Source organism: Rhododendron vialii, chromosome 10a, assembly GCF_030253575.1.
Source record: "Rhododendron vialii isolate Sample 1 chromosome 10a, ASM3025357v1".
Taxonomy (NCBI): domain Eukaryota; kingdom Viridiplantae; phylum Streptophyta; class Magnoliopsida; order Ericales; family Ericaceae; genus Rhododendron; species Rhododendron vialii.
Window position 1 is genome coordinate 23010227 of NC_080566.1, and position 9614 is coordinate 23019840.

Here is a 9614-nt window from a genome sequence, read left to right on the forward strand (position 1 = left end):
AAAACCTTGGCACCTTTTCCAAGGCGACACATGGCGTCTACATGTTGACGGAGCGTCAAACAGCAACGGAGCAGGGGCCGGTGTCGTCCTAGTCTCCCCATGTGGAACACTACACGAAAGTGCTATCAGCATCGACTTCCCCGCCACCAACAACGAAGCTGAATATGAAACGCTCCTAGCCGGCTTACGCTCTGCAGTTGCCATGGGAATTTCCAACCTTGTCGTTTACTGTGACTCTCAACTCATAGTTAACCAAGTACTGGGCGACTATGAAGCTCGGGATCTGCGGATGTCAAAATACCAGGCAACCGTAGCCGAACTAATCACCAACTTCCCCAATTTCAAAATTGAGCAGATTAACCGCGAACACAACGCGCATGCCGACGCACTCGCTGGCCTTGCCTCAGCTTCTAAAGCCTCAGGATTCCGAACTATCAACTTCGGCAGCATTGGCCGCCCGTCTTTTGAGCCCACTTCAGAAGTACTCAATGTTGAACTCGGCCCCAGCTGGATGGATGAGATTGTTGCGTTCCTAAAGCACGACACCCTGCCCACAAACAAGAAGGAGGCTTACCGTGTGAGGAACAAGGCCGCCTACTACTGGCTTTCTGAAAGCGGCCACTTATACAGGAAATCCATCTCCGGACCGTATCTCTTCGTTGTCCACCCCTCCCAAGTGCCCGAAATTCTGACAGAACTTCATTCAGGCAGCTGCGGCTGCCACTCTGGCGGCCGCTCCCTTTGTCAACGTGCCATGAGCCAAGGCTACTTCTGGAAGAACATGAAGAAAGACTGCGAAGAAGTTGTCCGCAAATGCCGACCGTGCCAGCTGTTTTCTCCCATACCAAAGCAACCCGCCCAAAACCTCTCCCCTATTACCAGCCCTTGGCCCTTTGCACAATGGGGGCTCGACATTGTCGGAAAACTACCAACAGCTCCAGGAGGATTCAAGTTCTGGATCACCGCAACAGACTACTTCTCCAAATGGGTAAAGGCCGAACCTCTTGCAACAATCACAGAAGCTGACGTTCGAAGATTTGTGTGGCGAAACATTGTTACCAGATTTGGAGTTCCGTACGCCATCGTATCAGACAATGGAAGCCAATTTGTCGGTAAAGACCTGACCAGCCTCTATGAGGAATTTGGGATACACTTCTTTAACTCCACACCAGCATAGCCCCAAGGGAATGGACAAGCCGAGGCTACAAACAAGACCGTCTGCGCCGGGATCAAGAGACGATTGAACTCCAAGAGAGGAAGATGGGCTGAGGAACTACCACGTGTCCTTTGGGCCTACCGCTCTACACCTCGGCGCTCAATAGGCCAAACTCCCTTTTCAATGGCATTTGGCATGGAGGCGGTTATCCCACTAGAATCCAAGTTCCCCACTCTGAGGACAGAGAATTTTGATCCAAAGACTAATGAAGAGGCAGTTGAACATGAATTGATTTTGGCAGAAGAAAAACGCGACGGCGCTCAGCTAAAGCTCGCCGAATACCAACAACAAATAGCAAGAGGCTACAACCGAAGTGTTCGAACCAAGACCTTCAAACCAGACGACTTGGTTTGGTGAAAGGTGGTGCAAGCTAGCAAGAAGCAAAAGTTCAAACCCAACTGGGAGGGTCCCTTTCGCATTGTCAAGGTCGCTGGTGAAGGTGCCTATGTGCTGGAGGACATGAATGGGAAAGTTCTCAGCAACCCATGGCATGCATAGAACCTCAAGAAGGCATACATGTAGCCGAAACCCCAACAGTGTGCCTCATGTTCGGCCACTGCCTATCCTATTTTTCTTTTAGCTTCGGCCCATGTCTTTACATTTCAACCTGTACTTCATGTTTGAAGAATCAAAGAAATTTTATCTGACAAGCTTTCATTTTGCAATTCAAAGTTATTCTTTTTTACTTTATATATACTACCTTGGCTAACGTGGCCGACCACAAACGTTGACCTCGGTCACACCCACAAATGGCTCCTATGCCTCTGCTTCGGCCACTATTACTGCCCAAAGAAGCAAAACGGACATCAGGTCCACCGAGCCCAAAGACACACAATATGGCTGGAATTTGGGCTCCGGTTCGGCTTAGCAAGACATTATGGTCGGCTACAGCCCAGTTATACTCACGCATTGGTGAGCAAACTACCCGCAAACGTTAAACACTTCACCTACACGATCGGGGCTGGCAAGTTGATCGAGCCCCAAAGCACAGGTGCGTGTCCTCCACAACTTTGGCAATTAACCTAAGTATCATCCACGAAACTAGCAACTGTCCGAGAACAAAACACGCTCGGCAAACTCTCTTCTATTACTCTACTTTGGTTCAAGCTCGGTAATACCTACAGCTAGCAACTTCAACAATTGAACATTCCTACCACTAGGCCAAACCCAAACCAAAGTGGGGGCTAGAGAATAACTATTACACCATTAAATTAGGGCTCGGCAACATATCACATCAACATCTCTACTACAACCTAGGCTCGGCTGTCATATCAATATGCATTGTTCAAAGCTCGGCAAACACCAAAATGATGAAGTTTCTACTTTGCTACATGTCAACACAACTCAGCCGACCCAAAACTATAGAAGAGGCTACGGATAACCACGATCTCAAACAAATCTTAAATCAAGCAAGTATGACAAAATCAAGGAAGCACTGCAAAAAGAAGTCATCCGTTTCAAAAAAAAGTCATTGCATTCAAGCTCGGCGAAACGCTCTAGCCTTCATTACATCTGGCATGGCAAAATCCAAACTCGGATCCGTCCAGTCTAACAAAAGTCCAAATTAAAGGAAAACAAAAAATTAACAAGTATCAGTATTTCAGCCTCGGCCTCAGCAGCCTCAACCTTGGGCAGCCTCTTCAGTATGAACTCCAGTTCCAGCTGCGTCGACATCAACATCAACACCACCACCGCTAGCACCACCTTCGGCAAGAACATCTTTGTCAACGTTCACTGGCCCCTGCTCGGCTTGAGCAGCAGCTTTCTCGCCACCACCACCAACTTGCTCCAAACCTGTCGAATCTACTGCAACGACGTCAGCATCGGTCAGGTCTTCAACATCATCCTCGCTCTCGGGAAATTCCTCTGGCGGGAGAGGTGCACACTCCTCTTCAGTATATGGGAGAACAAGCTCGGGAGCTACAGGAGCAGGAATTGACTTCATCAAATTCGTATCAGCCTCCAGTTGCATAACTCCACAAGCGGCCTTCACGCCGTCCTTGTACCCTGTTCGGTAGGCGATGGGCATCCTTATCCTTATGGCATCATTCACCATGGACCGAGCCTCACGCATGTACTCGGCACCGGCTCGGTCAAAACCGGCCGGATAAGCTGCCCCATCAACCTCCATCATTTTTCTCTTCTCCCTCCTCAAAACTTTGGCCACTTCACCCTCGACCTTCTTCATTTTTTCCTCCATCTCATCTCTCTCCTTCTCAAGCTCGGCCACCTGCGCTTTCACCGTCTTCAGACTCCCCTTGTAGCTTCTCACTTTCTCTCACTCGACCCTCAAGTCATCATGAAAGCGGGCGCGCTCGGCAAGAACAAGCTTGGCATTTTTGGATGAGCGGAGCAAAGCTTGTCCGGCCTATTCAAAAGTAAGAACATGAGTTTACTTGACAGCAAAAATGATGAAAAATAAAGAAGGGCTGGGTTCGAATCAAACCTGAACAAGGTAAGCACTTGCATGAACTATGCTCGGCTGAAGACCTTCGGGAATTTTCTCCATATCCCTCGGCAAAGCTAAGCCTTGAAGCATCGCAGTGGCAAGCCCTGGCTCAACCTTAACAGAATCTTCAACGGTGACGACCCTGCCCTCGGCCAAGGCGTAGGAAGGAGCGAACTCCTGAACGGCGACGGCGTCAGCCGAACCTAAAGACATCTGAGCTGCCTTTGAGCCACCAGCAGCCGATGACTCGGTCTTCTCTTGCACGCCCGGATGGGGAGCCGATGGCCTTGTCGGGAAGAAGTCATGAGTAAGCTTCTGCCTCTTCTCAACAGGCTCGGCAACACCAGTCTCCTGACGTACGGCTTTGCCGTCCCTAATGTTCACACGAACAACATTACGTCGACCCATCTCGTTGAGATGTTCTGGCACGAGTGTTTGAAGAGGGGTATTAATACTGGGGTGCTCGGCTTGCTGGTTCACTCCGAACCAAAACTCGGCCGGCTTTCTGAAAGTCGGCAACTTTACTCTCGGCTGCTTGCTTCTTCCTGTCGGAACGGCCTTCTTCCGTTGGCTTGGACCCTCTTTGCTCGCCTCTGATTCCTTCCCCCTCCTCCTAAGCTTCCCCCTGTAAGAAGGTTCGTAGCCAAGCAACGTCGGCGCGTCCCTACAAACTTGAGACAAAAGAATATCAACGTGCGCTTCGACGGACAGGGACTGTTGAGTCTTTAAGATTGCTCGGTGATCTGTAAGAGGAAACAACAATCAACGGTCAATAAAAATAGTAAAATATTTTTGCAAAATGTCCGTGCTCGGCTACGACAAAAGCGATAGAGCTACCTCTGAAATCTTTGACCTTCGGTACGCTGAATCTACGGTTAGATTGGTTGCCGAACTCAAAGTTACCGCTCACTTCAACGTAAAAGTTGGCCCATTTGTCAGTGTCGGGCAAGCCGTCAACTAATGGCTGTTTTTTGCTACGTGTCGATAAATATCGACGCTCGGTCTGGCCGTGCCTAGACATAATATAGGTGTGGAAAAGATCGGCGACGGTAAACTCAAGGTTGTGAAGCTCCTTCAACTTAATTACCGACATTACTATTCGGTAACTGTTGATGGCAAAAAAGTGTGGGACGATGCTAAACCGAGCAAGAAGTTCCCTCAAGAAGGGATGAAGAGGGAACCTCAAACCAGCCTCACATATCGCCATCAAAGGGACAGTGATATGCTCGGGATGGTCCCCCCTCGTATCCTTGATTCTGTTGCTCGCCACTTGGTTAAGTACTACGTCGTTGGGGATGCTGTATTCTCGGCAAAAATCTTGGTACTCCCTAGCATTTTCGGTGAAAAAATGGGCATGGGGGCAAACTTGGCCCCTCTCATAAAGATCATCTACCCCTTTACCCTCGGATTGGGATTCACTATGCCCTGAAAGAATAGGGGTTGGGGCGTCAGCCTGTGGGATGAATCTGGACTCGGCCTCTGGTCCCAGATGAGGCTCGGCATCAGAATGGGTCGATGTTATGAACGATATCTCGGGATCGATTACAAACTCGTCGGCACCGTATTCAAAAACACGTTCGGCATTCGAGTCACAGGAGTCGGAAGACATGTTTGAGGCAATGGACGATATTTGGTGTCGGCGTCTGTGTTTTTCCAACCACTCACGGAAAAACGAATCTCCAGAATCTCCCCCTGAGCTTTCAGAGTCGGAAGAAATGACAATGGTTGGGTGAGCCAGACCTAACAAAAACAAGAAGAAAACAATGAGAAACCTCATCATCGGCCAGAAGGCAAGGGATCTCTATGCTCGGCTACCCTATTGGCCCACCCTATTTGTCTCTTCGAGATTCAAGCTCGGGAAATACTAAGACACGAAATGGGGCTCGGCATGCCCGCGCCCTAGGCTGGGCTCGGCAAATCCCAACAAAGGCCAAGTATGGGCGTTGTTACAGACTCGTGCTCGGAAGAACAGATTGAAGATGAAGATGAACAGTCGTCGTTCATCTTCAGACCTCGTATTGTTCACTCAGGACATAAAACTCCCAAAACCCAAGAAAATAGAAAGGAAAGCATGGAAAAATTGCACAAACTATGAGAGGGATGAAAATCGAACGCATACCTGGAAATTTCAGCAAGATTTGATGAAGAAACCACAGAGAATCGAGACTGGGAGATGAACGAGCGTGGAATGAAGCTCTGGCAATGGAGGTTTAGAGAGAGAAAGCAACGGTGGCTTCTCTCTCTAACCCCAGCTCTTTATATAGACGTAGGGTTTGGGATTCGAGTTTCCCGCCCAAATCACCGTACCGCCGAACCTATAACCATTAAGCATCTGACACGTGGCCTGATGGGACGACCTGGCAGAGCCCCACGCGTGCCAACCGTCTCCCTGTCAGTTATACCCAACGAGAAATGGACACCTGGCGTATCTCCATTGATCCACGTCCGTGACCGTTTATTGAAAAAGGTTTAGGCTCGGCTAAGTTCTGTACAGCAACCGTGATCCACGCTCAGTGGTAAGATTGCTCGGCTAAAGTTAGACATCAATCTTAACCGCGCGCTCGGCGACGGCTGAGATTGAGGGGCTATTGTAGTAGGCCGAGCATAATTGGGATCCTACCATTGACCACCTCTATTCCTCTGCTGCTGCCAGTCGTGGTAAAGGAAGCTAATCCATTCTATATGTGCTCGGCATGAGCCGAGGCACACCAGTCATCGGGTTTGCTTTTGCTTTGCGTCCGGCGACGGAGGATATTCGTCAAGCTCGGCAACCATTTGGGGTCGGATCGCGGAGTGTCTCCTGGCCCAAATCCCCTTCAGGCTCGGCTTCCCTTCAAGCTAGGCAACCGACGAGTTCCTCTGGGCTCGGCCACCCGCGCGGCCACGTGCCCACCCACGTGCGGAGACGGTTAAGCCCTGGGATAATCATGAGCGCACATAGGTGTACCAGCTCAGCCGTAAAAACGGTTACCAGATCTATTTGGTGACGTCATGATGACATTGCCGGGCCCGCGTAAGGCACGTGTTTGTGCTTGGAGAACAAGTCAGGTAGCTCTATAAATACGTAGCGATGGTAACCCTAAAGAGGGACATGCTACTACATACTCACTCTCATAATCTTCTGCCTACTCTCTCTGCACATTACTTATCCTCACGCCGGAGGGCCTTGCCGGGACAACCCCCGGCCTGGTCTTTAGTCGTGCGCTTACTGTGCAGGCTAGGAGAAGAATCAACCATCAAGCCACCAACGGAGGAGAAGATTGAGGATCACAGGCCACACAACATGTTTATGCAAATGTGCTAACCATTAAAAATCATAACATTTTTTCACAAGTTATTATGATTCCACAACAAATTAAAAAAGATATATAAAAGGGTTATACCTCTGAGATGGAAAGTCCAAGATCCCTCATTATTTCAGATTGCGTAGGGGAAGAGTATCCACACTGCAAATAGCATCATCAAAGTAAACAATTGTGCTATATACATACCTCCGTATATACACATCAAGTTAAGGTATTCGGAATGGTGCAGTTAAAATTAACAAAAAAAAACTATGGGTCCCGTACAAATAATCCAAGCGGTTCAAATTGTTATAAGGAAAATTCTAAAAATTGGGCTGACAATAATAAGTGTGTGAATGTATATTAAAGGGTGCAAAAAGTACACAGAATTACGTGTATTCCTTGTTTTCTAGTGTATTTATCGTCAGCTCAGCTGACTGACAATAGCAAGACCGATTTCCGCGAACCAAAAATCAATTAAATGGATTGCTCTAGCTCTTACCCAGTGGTGGATCTATGAATTTTTTACAGATGGGTCACCTAGTCTTATATGTTTCAAAATCGTATGCGAACTGACATCAATTTTTATTATTTAATTCAAAAATGGGTATATATATCCATCAAATATTTTTTTTAGTGGCAGTTAATTTTGAGCTTGTAAAAAAATAAAAAAAATGTTAAAGCAAAAACGTATTTTTGTTGTGAATTAAAATGTTAAAGTAAATACGTTTTTGCTACAGCAAAATGTTAAAGCAAAAACATATTTTTGTTAAAGCATAAGTAAAAAATGTTAAAATTTTAAAGCAAAAACGTATTTTTGTTAAAGAAAAATGTTAAAATGTTAAAGTAAAATCTAAATATTTTTGTTCTGATGGTTAACCATTACCCAAAAAAAAGGGAGAAAGGCTGGCGACAGCAGCAAGAGTCAAACTCACGTCACTTTTGAGAAAGGGCAGCATCCTACCGCTCAGACCATCTAGCAGATTGGGTAATCTTCGGGATATTTTATATATATTACTTCCCTGAACTTCGGGGCCCTTCTTTAGAGTCCAATTTTCAAGTGGGTCACGTGACCCGTTTGTGCTTACACTGGATCCACTCATGCTCTTACCCATATTCGAATGAGATGATATTTACAAACATTTTTAACAAATATATTTTAAACAAATTAAACTATCATTTGTGTGGACCTCGGCTGGGTTTCCGAACAATCTGGTACACATTTTAATGTACCCTAGTGTGGGGCTGGTAATTAATCTTACAGTGAATCCAAATTGGATGGGGCCTAAGGCGACGATGAGGACGCATAGGAGGACGGAGACAGAGCCGTCGCGGATGAATTGGGCAGAAGAATTCATGATGCTGCTGGATTGCCTTGACCCCATACGATACCAGCTTTCTGTGTGCAGCAATGGCTTCCTCAACCCATCCTCTACGGTTTCTTCTCTGTTGCTACTCATTTTTAATTAAACCCCCCCCCCCCCCCCCCCCCCCCCCCCCCCGTCCTCTGTGATCAAATTTATCACAGAGCCGCCATTGGTTCTTGGATTAGGCCAAGTTTAGGTATTTTGATAGTTAATGGTATTTCTAGTTTTGGAGGTCGGTGGTAGATTGTTTTAGTTAGTTAAATTTATATTTCTAATTTTGTACAGATCAGATTGTTTTAGTTAGTTAAATTTATATTTCTATTTTTGTACAGATCAGTCTCTTTTTACATGTTCAAATTGCATTGTTCAAATTGCATTATCCTTAGACCCAAATGAGTGGTTAAACATGTTATGTACTTGTAAAACTTTCCCATGTCTCTTAAATTATTCTTTAGAAAATTCATAATTGTTTATTGGAAACGCCCAACTGTTTCGATTGGTAATTTTTATTGGCATGCGGTAAATATTTGGCGAAACCATCTGAATCTCTAAAAATGACCTTTTTGGTGAGAACTTTGTGGATATTGTGGGAAAATATTTTGGAAAGTCGAGGAAAATTAGTCCTCTATGTGCAGGTGAGTCTGGCCATTGGGGAAGAGACTTGGATTAGGCTGGTGACCCTAATGCTCCACGTTTGATTTTGACCGGATTGTTCTTGTGGAAAAGTTCCACAAGCTACCTACTCATGGTGGCTCTAAGTTTCAATATTGGATCCAATTTTGAAAAGTCCCCATTGTAAATATTTTTTTTTGGGTAAGTAGTGGTTGGTTCCCCATTGTTGTTGGATATCATATTATAGGGGGTGACTATTCGCAGCCCCGTATTTTCTCCCTTAGCCCGTTAAAAATTTTCAATTATACTCGACAGTTAGTTACCAAAATTGAGATACATTTTCAGCATATAATTACCGAAATATAATACTTTTTTCAACAGCTATTTACCGAAAATATATGTTCGGCAGTTGTTTACCGAAGGTTGAACAAATTTTCGACATGTAGTTACCGAAATATAATCTTGTTTTCAATAGCTATTTACCGAAATGTTATGTATGATTTTCAACAACTATTTACCGAAATGTAGTGGGCTAAGAGAAAAAATACGAGGCTGCGAATAGTCGCCCCCATATTATAATCACCACTAAGATTCTTTATTGGTTAAATAGTTAATTGAAATAATTTATTGATTTGTTGTACACATCATATGCCAAAATTTATGTTGACACTGTAAACTGTTTTAAT

The 9614-nt window shown here is 45.7% G+C and overlaps 1 pseudogene; it reads right to left on the reverse strand.

Moving 5' to 3' along the window:
* The window catches only part of LOC131303004 (sugar transporter ERD6-like 4), a 51631-nt pseudogene extending 43222 nt beyond the window's left edge, over positions 1–8409 (reverse strand).
* Between the last annotated feature and the right edge of the window lie 1205 nt (positions 8410–9614).